Source organism: Ranitomeya imitator, chromosome 1, assembly GCF_032444005.1.
Source record: "Ranitomeya imitator isolate aRanImi1 chromosome 1, aRanImi1.pri, whole genome shotgun sequence".
Taxonomy (NCBI): Eukaryota; Metazoa; Chordata; class Amphibia; order Anura; family Dendrobatidae; genus Ranitomeya; species Ranitomeya imitator.
Window position 1 is genome coordinate 332,829,414 of NC_091282.1, and position 15,555 is coordinate 332,844,968.

The 15,555-nt window shown below is 45.6% G+C and overlaps 1 protein-coding gene across 1 annotated transcript in view; it reads left to right on the plus strand.

Annotated features, from left to right (window-relative positions):
- Nucleotides 1–6,888: 6,888 nt before the first annotated feature.
- The window catches only part of LOC138671222 (sodium-dependent serotonin transporter-like), a 316,922-nt gene continuing 308,255 nt past the window's right edge, over nucleotides 6,889–15,555 (plus strand). The window contains exon 1 of the mRNA XM_069759212.1: nucleotides 6,889–7,067. The gene's annotated coding sequence lies outside the window, so the exon portion shown is untranslated. The remainder of the gene's footprint in view (nucleotides 7,068–15,555) is intronic.

The window sequence follows — 15,555 nt, forward strand, 5'->3', positions numbered from 1 at the left end:
ACTTATCTCCGGACATTAGCTCCGGACATTAGCTCCGCACATTAGCTCCGGACATTAGCTCCGCACATTAGCTCCGGACATTAGCTCCGGACATTAGCTCCAGACATTATCTCCGCACAATAGCTCCGGACATTAGCTCCGGACATTAGCTCCGGACAAAGCCACGGAAGTTGGCACAAATTGCAGGAAGTAGTATTCTAGGCAATTAATCTCCGGACATTAGCTCCGGACATTAGCTCCGGACAAAGCCACGGAAGTTGGCACAAATTGCAGGAAGTAGTATTCTAGGCAATTAATCTCCTGACATTAGCTCCGGACATTAGCTCCGGACATTAGCTCCGGACATTAGCTCCGGACACAGCCACGGAAGTTGGCACAAATTGCAGGAAGTAGTATTCTAGGCAATTATATATTAGATTTGGATGTGAACATTAAAAAGAACTTTTTTTATCTAAGGAAATGTTGTCTTAGCCCCAAATTTGTTATTTTGCACAAAAGGTATTTGTTTCGCAAGTTACCCCAAATGCTGTGATACCCCTCCCCCCCATATGGGATCAAAAAATAACGTTTGGGCACATGGTAAGGCTCAAAAAGTCAAAAGCGTTATTTGAGTTTTGGAGCCCAAATAGGGCTAGATTAGAATTTGAAAACCATGTTGCATTTGCAGAGCCCCTGACGCACCAGAACAGCAGAAATTCCCCTACAAATGACACCATTTTAGAAAATAGACCCCACAAGAGATCCATCTAGGGGTGTGAACTTTATAAAAATTTATAACATTTTGATGTAAAAACAAAAAATTACATTTTTTGCCGTAAAATGTTTTAGCACCAAATTTGTACTTTTCACATGGGGTAATCTGAGAAAATGGATTGCAACATTTGTCATATAATTTCTCCCGAATATGGTGAAATCCCTGTATGTGGTAAAAAATAAATTGTTGATATTATGTTGCATTTGCAGAGCCTCTGAGGTACCAAAACAGCTGAAACCCTCAAAAAGTGACTTCATTTCAGAAACTAGACCTCTCAACTAGAGGTGTGTTCAGCATTTTAACCTACAATTTCATCACAGAACTTTATAAAATTAGGATGTGAAAATGAATTTTTTTTCCACTTAAAGGTTGTTTTACCCCCAAATGTCTATTTCCACAAGGTATATATTAGAAGAAACTAGACCCCATAGTTTGCTATAAAATTTCTCTCCAATGCAATGATACACCATAGCTGGTCAAAAACTAATCCTTGACCATATGGCAGCACTCGGATAAGAAAGAGTGCTATTTGATTTTTGGAGCACAATTTTGTATGCCATTGTGACAATCTGACTGCACTCAGATGTCATCCGAGTGCAGTCCTATTGTGACCGTGAGGACAGAAGAAATGGACAGAGAGTGGACCCTCTGGGTCACAGCACTGAAGCTCCAACGGGCGGGCGAACCTGGGAGACCAACCCCTATACAGGGATCGTGAGGAGCAGGCCCGAGGAGTCAGATACCGCAACTGCTGGAAACCAAGAGGGACGGCTCAGAAGAGTTTAGCAAGAGAAAATAGACTACAGAGAAATCCAGCAAAAAGGCAAGACAGAGAAATAAGGACGAGTCAGATACGGGGCCAGAAGCTTGCATGGAATGCACACGAAAATCAGGCGTCACTGGTAGGGAGAAGACGCCAGATATACCTGATGCCTAAATCTGATTGGAAGGCAAGGACTGCTGGGAGAGAGCAAAAAAGGGTTAATTGAAACAAGGAGTCCGCGCCCGTGCCCTAAAGCACCTGAATGGAGCAGAGACTGACCGAGAGAATGCAGGAAGAGGAGCACCATGCTGAAGCCCCCTACTGGCAGAAGAAGAAAACAGAGAACCAGGAAGACGTCTGGAGCGAGGAGGAGCCGGCCGCACAGGAAGCTTGGGAACAGCAGCGACCGCAATGGACGGAAGGACACTGAGATGAGAAGAGCGGCGAGGAGGAAGAGAGGCGACGGACATTGCAGCAGAACCCGCAGCGGGAATGGGTGCGAGCGAAGAGGAGCCAGTACGACGCCTGGACAGGTAAGAAGAAGCAGCAGTTGTAACAGTACCCCCCCCTCTTAAGACTCCCTTTCCTATGACTGTCAAGAAATCTTCTCAAAATACGTGGAGCATTAATATTCCCACGAGGCTCCCAAGATTTCTCCTCAGGACCAAAACCCTCCCAGTCGACGAGAAAGAAAGTCCTCCCTCTAACTTTCTTCATGGCCAGAATATCTCTCACTTCAAAAGTATTGTCATCCCCGAACGGTAAAGGAAAAACTGTAGGAGAAGAAAATCTATTAAGGATGACAGGTTTAAGGAGTGAGACATGGAAGACGTTAGGGACTCGAAGCGAAGCAAGCAACCTCAATTTATAGGCCACGTTGTTAATGCGTTTAAGGATCTCAAAGGGGCCAATATAGCGAGGTCCCAACTTGTAAGACGGAATCTTCAAGCGAATGTGTCTAGTAGACAGCCACACACTGTCGCCAGGATGAAACGGTGGCAGATCCCTTCTCCTTTTGTCCGCATGTCTTTTCATTCATGTGGCAGCAAGAACAAGAGCATCCTTGGTCTCTCGCCAAACCTGAGAGAAGTCATGAGAAAGGGCATCAGCTGCTGGAACGCCAGAAGACAGAGGCACAGGAAGAGGTACACCAGGGTTACGTCCATATACCACAAGAAAAGGAGACTTGGTAGACGACTCGTTGGAATGGTTGTTATGGGCGAACTCTGCCCAGGGAAGAAGTTCTACCCAGTCATCTTGATGGGCGTTGGTAAAATGGCGTAGGTAAGATGTTAGCACCTGATTAATACACTCCACTTGCCCGTTGGTCTGTGGATGATAGGAGGAGGAAAAATCCAGAGAAACGCCCAGAAGTTTACAGAGAGCTCTCCAAAAACAAGACGTAAATTGTACCCCACGATCAGATACGATTCGCTGAGGTAAGCCATGCAGCCTGAAGATTTGAAGAATGAAGATCTTAGCTAATTCCGGAGCCGAAGGTAAACCAGGGAGTGGAACGAAATGAGCCATCTTGGAGAATCGATCCACTACCACCAAGATTGTTGTGCAACCAGAGGAGCAAGGTAAATCAGTGACGAAATCCATGGCGATTTGCTGCCAAGGACCCTCCGGCACAGGCAAAGGATGCAAAAGACCAGAAGACAATTTTCTAGGAACTTTATTCCTAGCACAAGTTGCGCAGGTGGCCACAAAGTCATGTACATCTTGACGAAGTGACGACCACCAGTAATAGTGAGAGAGAAGATTGAGAGTCTACTTGATTCCTACGTGTCCAGAAATCTTTGAAGAATGCCCCCAGCGAAGTACCTCTAATCTCTTGTCTTGTGGGATGAAAGTCTTACCAGGCGGAGCAGGAAGAACTCTCACAGGGGCTACCGTGAGGAATTTTGCCGGATCAATAACATGTGAAGGAACGTCGTCCACCTTTTTGGGTTGAAAGGATCGAGAGAGAGCATCCGCTTTGGTATTCTTGCTACCTGGTCGAAACTGAAGCTTGAAGTCAAAACGACTGAAGAACAAAGACCACCTGGCTTGTCGGGAATTGAGTCTCTGTGCTGATTGAAGGTAGGCAAGATTCTTGTGGTCGGTAAAAATTGTAAAAGGGTGGATGGCTCCTTCCAAAAGATAACGCCACTCTTCTAAAGCCAATTTTATGGCCAGGAGTTCTCGATCACCGATGGAATAATTGCATTCTGCAGAAGAAAAAGATTTAGAGAAGAACCCACAGGGCACAAGATGTCCGGAGGATGACCTTTGAGAAAGTACCGCCCCGGCTCCTGTGGAGGAGGCGTCCACTTCCAGAACAAAGGGCTTACAGGTCACTGGCCGATGTAGAACTGGCGCAGAAGCGAAGGCCTGCTTCAGGGTGATAAAGGCATCTTCAGCCTTCGGCGGCCAAGAATTAGGCGTAGCTCCTTTCCGGGTAAGAATGGAGAGTGGCCTAGACAAAGAAGAGAAATTGGGCACGAATTGTCTATAGTAATTTGCAAAGCCCAAGAAACGTTGAATGGCTTTTACCCCATGTGGACGTGGCCATTTAAGCACGGCGGACAACTTCTCAGGATCCATTTTCAATCCAGAATCGGAAATAATGTAGCCCAAAAACGGCAACGAGGTTTGTTCAAAAAAACACTTCTCAATTTTGGCGTAGAGACGATTCTCTTGAAGGCGTTGCAAGACCAAGCAGACACTCTTTCTGTGAGAAGCAAGATCGGGAGAAAAAATAAGAATGTCGTCCAGATAGACTACTAGGCAGGAGTGCAGAAGATCCCGAAAAACCTCGTTGACAAATTCTTGGAAGACTGCCGGAGCATTACAAAGACCGAAGGGCATGACCAAATACTCATAATGGCCGTCATGCATGTTGAAAGCCGTCTTCCATTCATCTCCGGCACGTATTCGGACCAAGTTATAGGCCCCCCGCAAATCCAATTTGGTAAAGATTCGAGCCCCTCTCAGGCGGTCGAAGAGCTCAGGGATAAGCGGAAGAGGATACCTATTCGTGACCGTGATGTTATTTAGACCCCGGTAGTCGATGCAGGGCCGTAGAGAGCCATCCTTCTTTCGGACGAAGAAGAATCCGGCCCCCACCGGAGAGGAAGACTTCCGGATGAAGCCCTTGGCCAAGTTCTCTCTGATATACTCGGACATGGCTGATGTCTCGACTGCAGACAAAGGGTATGTTCTCCCTCGTGGAGGCGTGGATCCAGGAAGAAGCTCAATGGGGCAATCAAAGGCCCGATGTGGCGGTAGGGACTCAGCCTCCTTCTTATCAAAAACATCAGCAAACATATGATATGCCTGCGGAAGACCAAGAAGTTTATTGGGTGTTGGAGAGAGGGTAGAAGGAACCACAGAGCGGAGACAATGTTCATGACAGGAGTGACCCCAGGGAAGAACCTCGCCGGTACGCCAATCTAGGACTGGCTCATGCGACCTGAGCCAAGGCAGACGTAGGAGCAAGGCGTGGGATAAATTAGGCAAAACATAGAAATCGATTTTTTTCTCGATGGAGGGCTCCTACTTGCATCTCCAATTTGAGCGTAACTGAAGTAACGGGAACTGATAACTGTTTGCCATCCACAGTCGAGATAATACGCGGATCTTCTAGGGAGACAACTGGAATATGGAATTTGTCCACCTCCTCTTGGCGAATGAAATTGCCAGCTGCACCCGAGTCCACATACGCCTCCCAAGATCTACGCTCCCGACCTAAGAAAAATCAAAACTGAGAAAGTTAATGGTAGAGAGGAATTTGAGTCACCTAGGAAAGCCTCTCTTACCTGTCCTAGGTGGAGGATTTTCCCACTCTCTCTGGACAAGAGCGCAAAAAATGATTAGCTCCCCCACAGTAAAGACACAAGCCCTGCGCCAGCCTATCCATGCATCGCTGTTCCGACAACTTTATGCGATCGACTTGCATAGGCTCAGGGGCAGAAGTACTGGGAAGAGTGGAAGAGGTAGGAACTGGTGACCGACAAGACCTAGGTGGTCTCCTCTCTCTGCCAGACTCGCGGAAACGCTCCTGAAACCGTAAATCGATTCTGGTAGCAAGGGAAATTAAATCCTCCAGAGAGGTTGAAATGTCCCGACCAGCAAGCTCATCCTTAATTTTACCAGAGAGACCCCTCCAAAAAGCTCCAACCAGAGCCTCATTGTTCCACCCCAGTTCAGAAGATAGAATGCGAAAGCGAATGGCGTATTGCCCCACTGTAAGAGTGCCCTGTTGCAGGCTAAAGAGTGACTCGGTAATGGAAGCCAAATGCCCTGGTTCGTCGAAGACCTTACGGAAAGTTTCCAAAAAAACTAAAATATTAGTGACTACAGGATGAGGTGACAAACGATAAAAGCCACTTTGGCTCGATCAGAAGGGTATTGTTGGGGTAATAACTCAAAATGTAATCTGCACTGATTCAAAAAACCCCGACATAACTTGGGATCTCCTGAATATCTAGAAGGTTTAACCAAACGTGGCAGAGGATGGGACACAGAATCACGAGGCAGGACAGAAGCTGCTGCAGTAGCCGTGGCTTGAAGAGAAAGCAGGCGGTCGTCGATAGACGCTATGTAATTGAGTATATGTGACTGTGTATCTCGCTGCTGCGTGAGGTCCTGCTGGAGCCCAGCCAAAAGAGAAGCATTCCCGGGATCAGACGCCTGCAAAGCAGACAACGGGGTGTCCATAGATTTCATAATGGACATGATCTGAGACTGATTTTCACGCAAAAAAAGTAATTCCTTTTGTGTAGCCGTAGTGGAACCAGCGGGGTCCATGGCCTGATTTTACTGTGACAATCTGACTGCACTCAGATGTCATCCGAGTGCAGTCCTATTGTGACCGTGAGGACAGAAGAAACGGACAGAGAGTGGACCCTCTGGGCCACGGCACTGAAGCTCCAACGGGCGAGCAAACCTGGGAGACCAACCCCTATACAGGGATCGTGAGGAGCAGGCCCAAGGAGTCAGATACCGCAACTGCTGGAAACCAAGAGGGACGGCTCAGAAGAGTTTAGCGAGAGAAAACGGACTACAGAGAAATCCAGCAAAAAGGCAAGACAGAGAAATAAGGACGAGTCATATACGGGGCCAGAAGCTTGCATGGCATGAAATGCACACGAAAATCAGGCGTTGCTGGTAGGGAGGAGATGCCAGATATACCTGATGCCTAAATCTGATTGGAAGGCAAGGACTGCTGGGAGAGAGCAAAAAAAGAGTTAATTGAAAAAAAGGAGTCCGCGTCCGTGCCCTAAAGCACCTGAATGGAGCAGAGAATGACCGAGAGAATGCAGGAAGAGGAGCACCATGCTGAAGCCCCCTAGTGGCAGAAGAAGGAAACAGAGAACCAGGAAGACGTCTGGAGCGAGGAGGAGCCGGCCGCACAGAAAGCTTGGGAACAGCAGCGACTGCAATGGAGGGAAGGACAGCGAGACGAGAAGAGCGGCGAAGAGGAAGAGAGGCGACGGACATTGCAGCAGAACCCGCAGCGGGAATGGATGCGAGCGAAGAGGAGCCAGTACGACGCCTGGACAGGTAAGAAGAAGCGGCAGTTGTAACAGCCATGTTGCATTTGCAAAGCGTTTGACGTGCCATAAAAGCAGAATCCCCCACATGTGACCCTATTTAGGATACTAAACCCAACAAGGAATTCAGCTAGATGTAGAGAGCAAGTCCAAAGTGAGTCCATCTGATTTTTTAGGGCTCATACTCACATGCGAGAAACTTGGATGAGTCTCGCACGTCAATACCTGGCACTGCACCCGGCACTCAGATCGGAGCGTGCGGCCGCATAGCAATACATGCAGCCGCACGCTCCGCTCCTGAGTGCCGGGTGCAGTGCCAGGAATTGACCTGCGAGATTCATCCGAGTTTCTCACATGTGAGTATGAGCCTTTGCAGTGAGTTTTTCTGTTGGTGGTTCCGGAATCCGCATAAATCACATTTTTTGAGACTTTACATGGTAACTTGAGTTTAAGTGGTCAGCGGAGAGAACAGTGTAAACGTGAACCTAGTTTAAGGGTATGTGCACAAAACATCATTTAAATGCCAGCATACCAGGTGAGTTTTATTACAGGAAGACGCTTCAGAAAAATTTGGCATTTTTGTGGAAGCTTTCATACCGGTATCTTTTTTTTTTTTTTTTTTTTAAATGATGCCTGAAGAATGGACAGGTCAATTCTCTCAACAGCTTCACATCTTTGGAAAATTGAAGCTGTAAAATAAGTTGAAAATACTGAACATATTAACAGCAAATCGTTTTGACATTACAGTGCATATGTTCATTCTTTTCTTTTTACATTTATTGAGTGCTTTTTCAGATGGGTTAAAAGCACAGTCGCCTGAAAAAGTGCAAATATCCTAAGCCCACTTGTACATGTTGAGTATTTGGTGAGATTTCTGCCTCAGTGTTTGTAAGCCAAAAACCAGGAGTGGAACAGACAGAGGAAAAGTATAATAGAAACACGTCACCACTTCTGTATTTATCACCCACTCCTGGTTTTGGCTTCCAGATACTGAGGTAAAACCTTTTTACCAAAAACTCAACATGTGCATGAGGCCCAACATTGTTTTTTGAGTTGCAGAATTAACAAATTAACAATAATTCAAGAATTGTTTTTTAAAAAAGGTCTGAATCTTATGTGTTGATGTTGCAGATTTTCAAAGCAGATTTTGCCTTTGAGGCTGTGTACCCATGATGAACTTTTGGTTTATCATCTTACAGTTCCAACAAGTGGATGGGATTTATAGAAATCATATGCCCACTGTGCTTCTTTATTACTCCTTATAAACTGACCTGCGGTGCGTGTTTCAAATCTGCAACATGTGAATTTCTCTTGTGGGTATGCTGAGCTTTATGTGCGTATTTCTTCCATAGACTTACGTTAAATGCAGAAAATCCGCAAATAAAAAACAAACATTCGTTTTTAGTGCATTTCCACATTAAAAACGCATGTAAACCAAACAGGACTGTAATAATAAAGTTTTGTCAAAGCCAAATACTTGGAAGAATAAAAAAAGCATCTTTATTTAAAACATGACACATCATAAACAGCAAAAACCACAGCATCAAAAACGTGATAAAAACACAAGTAACCTAATTTTACTTAAACGGTACAGAAATGCTGCTGAAAATCTGCTACGCCAAAAACTCACCAAAAGCTCATCACTGTTACGCCAGCTTAAAATACAACGTTACAGAAAAAATCTGCCGAACAAACTCACCTGTAAAAGTTTGGGCATCTAATGGATATCTTACAACATTTGCTTTCCCGGGTGACAGATTCCCAGTAAGTATAGATGAAAATTCAGAAATGTATCAACAATATATTTGCTTTTGTCACTAGAGGGCCCTTCAGACTGTGAAATAAGCCATGTACATCTCCTGCATAGCATTGCTGCTCATCACTTGCATTATTTTAACTCTTGTGATAAGTATTAGCAAATAAAATATCTATGCAATTAATTTGATTAAAAAAGATCATGTATGTTTATTGTTCCAAGGTCACCTATTTTGAACTATTTCATGCTAATTTTTAAAATCATTAGTATTTATTAAGTTAGTTGATATGTGGTATATAATTTTGGGACTTTGCAATGGGATTTATCATTGTCCTCCATGCGTAAGTAGAGTAAGAAAAAAATTGTCATTTTAGCATAATAAAGGGCGTTTATTGTCTAACTAGATGGTGGCCCGATTCTAACACATCGGGAAATCTAGAATATGCATGGCCATGTAGTATATTGCTCAGCCCACGTAGTATATTGCCCAGCCACGTAGTATATTGGCCAGACACGTAGTATATTGCCCAGCGACGTAGTATATTGCCCAGCCACATAGTATATTGCCCAGCCACGTAGTATATTGCCCAGACACTTAGTATATTGCCCAGCCACATAGTATATTACCCAGCGACATAGTATACAGCACAGAGCCACGTAGTATATTGCCCAGTGACGTAGTATATTGCCCAGTGACGTAGTATACAGCACAGAGCCATGTAGTATATTGCCCAGTGACATAGTATACAGCACAGAGCCATGTAGTATATTGCCCAGTGACGTAGTATACAGCACAGAGCCACGTAGTATATTGCCCAGTGACGTAGTATACAGCACAGAGCCATGTAGTATATTGCCCAGTGACATAGTATACAGCACAGAGCCACGTAGTATATTGCCCAGTGACGTAGTATACAGCACAGAGCCACGTAGTATATTGCTCAGTGACGTAGTATACAGCACAGAGCCACGTAGTATATTGCCCAGTGACATAGTATACAGCACAGAGCCACGTAGTATATTGCCCAGCCACATAGTATATTGCCCAGTGACGTAGTGTATTGCCCAGTGACGTAGTATACAGCACAGAGCCACGTAGTACATTGCCCAGTGATGTAGTATATATAGTATATTGCCCAGTGACGTAGTATACAGCACAGAGCCACGTAGTATATTGCCCAGTGACGTAGTATATTGCCCAGCCACGTAGTATATTGCCCAGCCACGTAGTATATTGCCCAGCCACGTAGTATATTGCCCAGCCACGTAGTATATTGCACAGCCACATAGTATATTGCCCAGCGACGTAGTATATTGCCCAGTTACGTAGTATACAGCACAGAGCCACGTAGTATATTGCACAGCGACATAGTATATTGCCCAGCCACGTAGTATATTGCCCAGTGAAGTAGTATATTGCCCAGTGATGTAGTATACAGCACAGAGCCATGTAGTATATTGCCCAGTGACATAGTATACAGGACAGAGCCACGTAGTATATTGCTCAGTGACGTAGTATACAGCACATAGCCACGTAGTATATTGCCCAGTGACGTAGTATACAGCACAGAGCCACGTAGTATATTGCCCAGTGACATAGTATACAGCACAGAGCCACGTAGTATATTGCCCAGCCACGTAGTATATTGCCCAGTGACATAGTATACAGCATAGAGCCACTTAGTATATTGCCCAGTGATGTAGTATATTGCCCAGTGACGTAGTATACAGCACAGAGCCACATAGCATATTGCCCAGTGACGTAGTATATTGCCCAGTCACGTAGTATATTGCACAGCCCACGTAGTATATAGCACAGCCCACGTAGTATATAGCACAGCCCACGTAGTGTATTGCCCAGCCACGTTGTACAGCCCACGTAGTATATTGCACAGCCCATGTAGTATATTGCCCAGCCCACGTAGTATATAGCAATGTGGGCATCATATCCCTGTTAAAAAAAAAAGAATTAAAATAAAAAATAGTTATATACTCACCTTCCGGAGCCCCCGCATCCAAGCAAAGCGGTTACCGACGCTCCTAGCGCGCTCCGGTCTCAAGAGTGCATTGCGGTCTCGCGAGATGATGACGTAGCGGTCTCGTGAGACCGCTACATCATCATCTCGCGAGATCGCAGTATGGACCGGTTACCCGAACGTTGCGAGCGGAAAAGTCCTGTTGTGGATCCGAGGGGCCGACGGACGGTGAGTATATAACGATTTTTTATTTTTTTTATTATTTTTAACATTAGATCTTTTTACTATTGATGCCGCATAGGCAGCATCAATAGTAAAACGTTGGTCACACAGGCATATTGCCCAGACACATATGTAACAGGTTAAAAAAGACTTAAAATAAAAAATAAACATATACTCACCTTCCGAGAGACCCCTTGTAGTCCGGTCGCCTGTGTGCGGTGCACGCGGCAGCTTCTGGTCCCAGGGTTGGATGAGCGCAGGACCTGTGATGACGTCACGGTCACATGACCATGACGTCATGGAAGGTCCTTCTCGCGTAGCATCCTTAGCACCGGAACCTGCCAATTGCACTGCCGAGAACAGCAGGCCACGTCGGAGGGTGAGAATAACCTTTTTTTTATTATTATTATTTTTAACATTAGATCATACGCAGCATCAATAGTAAAAAGTTGGTCACACAGGGTTAATAGCTGCGTTAATGGAGTGCGTTATACCGCGGTCCATTAACGCTGCCACTAACCCTGTGTGAGCGCTGACTGGAGGGGAGTATGGAGGGGGGCACTGACTGCGGGGAGGAAGGAGCGGCCATGTTGCCGCCGGACGGTGCCCATCGCTGATTGGTCGCGGCTGTTTTTCCGCGACCAATCAGCGACTTGGATTTCCATGACAGACAGAGGCCGCGACCAATGAATATCCGTGACAGATAGAGGGACAGACAGACAGAAAGACGGAAGTGACCCTTAGACAATTATATAGTAGATATATATATATATATATTTTATGTGCATGAGCTATGAAGACTGTGCAATTTCACCACCACTAAATAACAAGGTGAGATATGGCATGTTGAATCATGTTAGCAACTGCCTCCCAACATTTTTTTTCATTCGTAACAGTTCAAATCACATACCAATGTCACCACATCAATGAATGACAAGGTGGGATATGGCATGCTGTTTCACATTTAGCAAGTGAAAAAATAAGATTTAGAATGGTCTACCTGTGCATAGAGCACAACAGAATCAGTGCACAACACACTTTTATGAAATGTGCCCTGCTGTCTTTGTCTGTGGACCTCATTAATGGCACAAAAAAATCTGCTGGCAGGTCAATTTCACAGTCACATAGGACACTAGCTAGCTAAACTATATGACCAATAAACAACCACCTAGCTAACTATATAAAATCTAGCTGCTAGCAGTGACAACATATGGAGCAGCCTCTCTGCGATGTTAGTGTCAAAATGGCGCTAAAACAAGATGTCAGCTCTTTATTTGGAGAGGTGTCATGATCCCAATGGCAGGGGATCACTAAAGGACAAGCACAGATACAAACAAGCTCTAGGGCGATGGAACCTGAGCTGACCGCGACCCTGAACCTAACACACAAATAAAAGTAGCCGGGGAACGTGCCTACGATGATCCTAGACGTCTCGCTCCAGCCGAAGATCTAACTTCCCTTATTAGAAGAAACACAGACCTCTCTTGCCTCCAGAGAAATCCCCCACAGAAATAGCAGCCCCCCACATATAATGACGGTGAAATGAGAGGAAAGCACATACGCAGTATGAAAACAGTTTCAGCAAAATGAGGCCCGCTAAAGCTAGATAGCAGAGGATACAAAAGTGAACTGCGCGGTCAGCGAAAAACCCTTAAAAAAACCATCCTGAAATTACTTGAACTCATGTGCCAACTCATGGTACATGAGGAGCAATTTCAGCCCACTAGAGCAACCAGCAGCAAGAATCACATATCTGCAGGCTGGACTAAAAACCAAATAAAGCAAAACACCAAAACAGGAAAATCCAAACTTAGCTTGACCAGAAGGTTCTAGGAGCAGGGAGCAGAGGTAACAAGACACACTGGATACATTGATAACCGGCGAGGAAATGCCAGCAAAGCCAGGTTAAATAGGAAACTCCCATATGCTGATGGAACAGGTGGAACCCAGAAACCCAGGAAAGACAAGTCACCCAGTACCATCAGTAACCACCAGAGGGAGCCCAAAAACAGAACTCACAACAGTACCCCCCCCTTGAGGAGGGGTCACCGAACCCTCACGAGAACCATCAGGGCGACCAGGATGAGCCCTATGAAAAGCGCGAACCAAATCATCAGCATGAACATCCGAGGCAACCACCCAAGAATTATCCTCCTGACCATAACCCTTCCACTTGACCAAATACTGGAGTTTCCGTCTGGAAACACGAGAATCCAAGATCTTCTCCACAACATACTCCAATTCTCCCTCCACCAGCACTGGAGCAGGAGGCTCAAGCGAAGGAACAACAGGTACCTCATACTTCCGCAACAACGACCGATGGAACACATTATGAATAGCAAACGATGCCGGGAGATCCAAACGAAACGACACAGGGTTAAGAATTTCCAAGATCCTATAGGGACCGATGAACCGAGGCTTGAACTTAGGAGAAGAGACCTTCATAGGAACAAAACGAGAAGACAACCACACCAAGTCACCAACAAGAAGTCGAGGACCCACGCGGCGACGGCGATTAGCAAACTGCTGAGCCTTCTCCTGGGACAACTTCAAATTGTCCACCACATGACTCCAAATCCGATGCAACCTATCCACCACCATGTCCACTCCAGGACAATCAGAAGGTTCCACCTGACCAGAGGAAAAACGAGGATGAAACCCCGAATTACAAAAGAAAGGAGAAACCAAGGTAGCAGAACTAGCCCGATTATTAAGGGCAAACTCGGCCAACGGCAAAAAGGTAACCCAGTCATCCTGATCAGCAGAAACAAAACACCTTAAATAAGTTTCCAAGGTCTGATTAGTTCGTTCAGTCTGGCCATTCGTCTGAGGATGGAATGCAGATGAAAAGGACAAATCAATGCCCATCTTAGCACAGAACGTCCGCCAAAATCTAGACACAAACTGGGATCCCCTGTCAGAAACGATGTTCTCAGGAATCCCATGCAAATGAACCACATTCTGAAAAAACAGAGGGACCAACTCCGAGGAGGAAGGCAACTTAGGCAAGGGTACCAGATGAACCATTTTAGAAAAGCGATCACACACAACCCAGATGACGGACATTTTTTGAGAGACAGGGAGATCCAAAATAAAGTCCATGGAAATGTGCGTCCAAGGCCTCTTCGGGATAGGCAAAGGTGACAACAATCCACTGGCCCGAGAACAGCAAGGCTTAGCCCGAGCACAAACCTCACAAGACTGCACAAAAGAACGCACATCCCTCGACAAGGAAGGCCACCAAAAAGACCTGGCCACCAAGTCTCTAGTACCAAATATTCCAGAATGACCTGCCAACGCAGAAGAATGGACCTCGGAGATGACTCTACTGGTCCAATTATCCGGAACAAACAGTCTCTCAGGCGGACAACGATCAGGTTTACCCGCCTGAAACTCCTGCAAAGCACGTCGCAAGTCTGGGGAGACAGCAGACAAAATCACCCCATCCCTAAGGATACCAGAGGGCTCAGAATTTCCAAGGGAGTCAGGCACAAAACTCCTAGAAAGAGCATCCGCCTTCACATTCTTTGAACCTGGCAGGTATGAAACCACAAAATTGAAACGAGAGAAAAACAGTGACCAACGAGCCTGTCTAGGATTCAGACGCCTGGCAGACTCAAGGTAAATCAAATTTTTGTGATCAGTCAAGACCACCACACGATGTCTAGCACCCTCTAGCCAATGACGCCACTCCTCAAATGCCCACTTCATGGCCAAAAGTTCCCGATTACCAACATCATAATTCCGCTCAGCCGGCGAAAACTTTCTAGAAAAAAACGCGCATGGCTTCATCACTGAGCCATCGGAGCTTCTCTGTGACAAAACCGCCCCCGCTCCAATCTCGGAAGCATCAACCTCAACCTGAAAAGGGAGCGAAACATCTGGCTGACGCAACACAGGAGCAGAAGAAAACCGGCGCTTAAGTTCCTGAAAGGCCTCCACAGCCGCAGGAGACCAATTAGCAACATCAGCACCCTTCTTAGTCAAATCCGTCAAAGGCTTAACAACACTAGAAAAATTAGTTAAAAAACGACGATAGAAATTAGCAAAGCCCAAGAACTTCTGTAGACTCTTAAGAGATGTAGGCTGCGTCCAGTCACAAATAGCCTGAACCTTGACGGGATCCATCTCAATAGTAGAAGGGGAAAAAATATACCCCAAGAAAGAAATCTTCTGGACTCCAAAGAGACACTTTGAGCCTTTTACAAACAAGGAATTGGCCCGCAGGACCTGAAACACCTTCCTGACCTGCTGAACATGAGACTCCCAGTCATCAGAAAAAACCAAAATATCATCCAAATACACAATCATAAATTTATCCAGATATTCACGGAAAATATCGTGCATAAAGGACTGGAAGACTGAAGGAGCATTAGAAAGTCCAAAAGGCATTACCAAATACTCAAAATGGCCCTCAGGCGTATTAAATGCGGTTTTCCACTCATCACCTTGCTTTATTCGTATAAGATTATACGCACCCCGAAGATCAATCTTAGTGAACTATTTAGCCCCCTTAATGCGAGCAAACAAATCAGTCAACAATG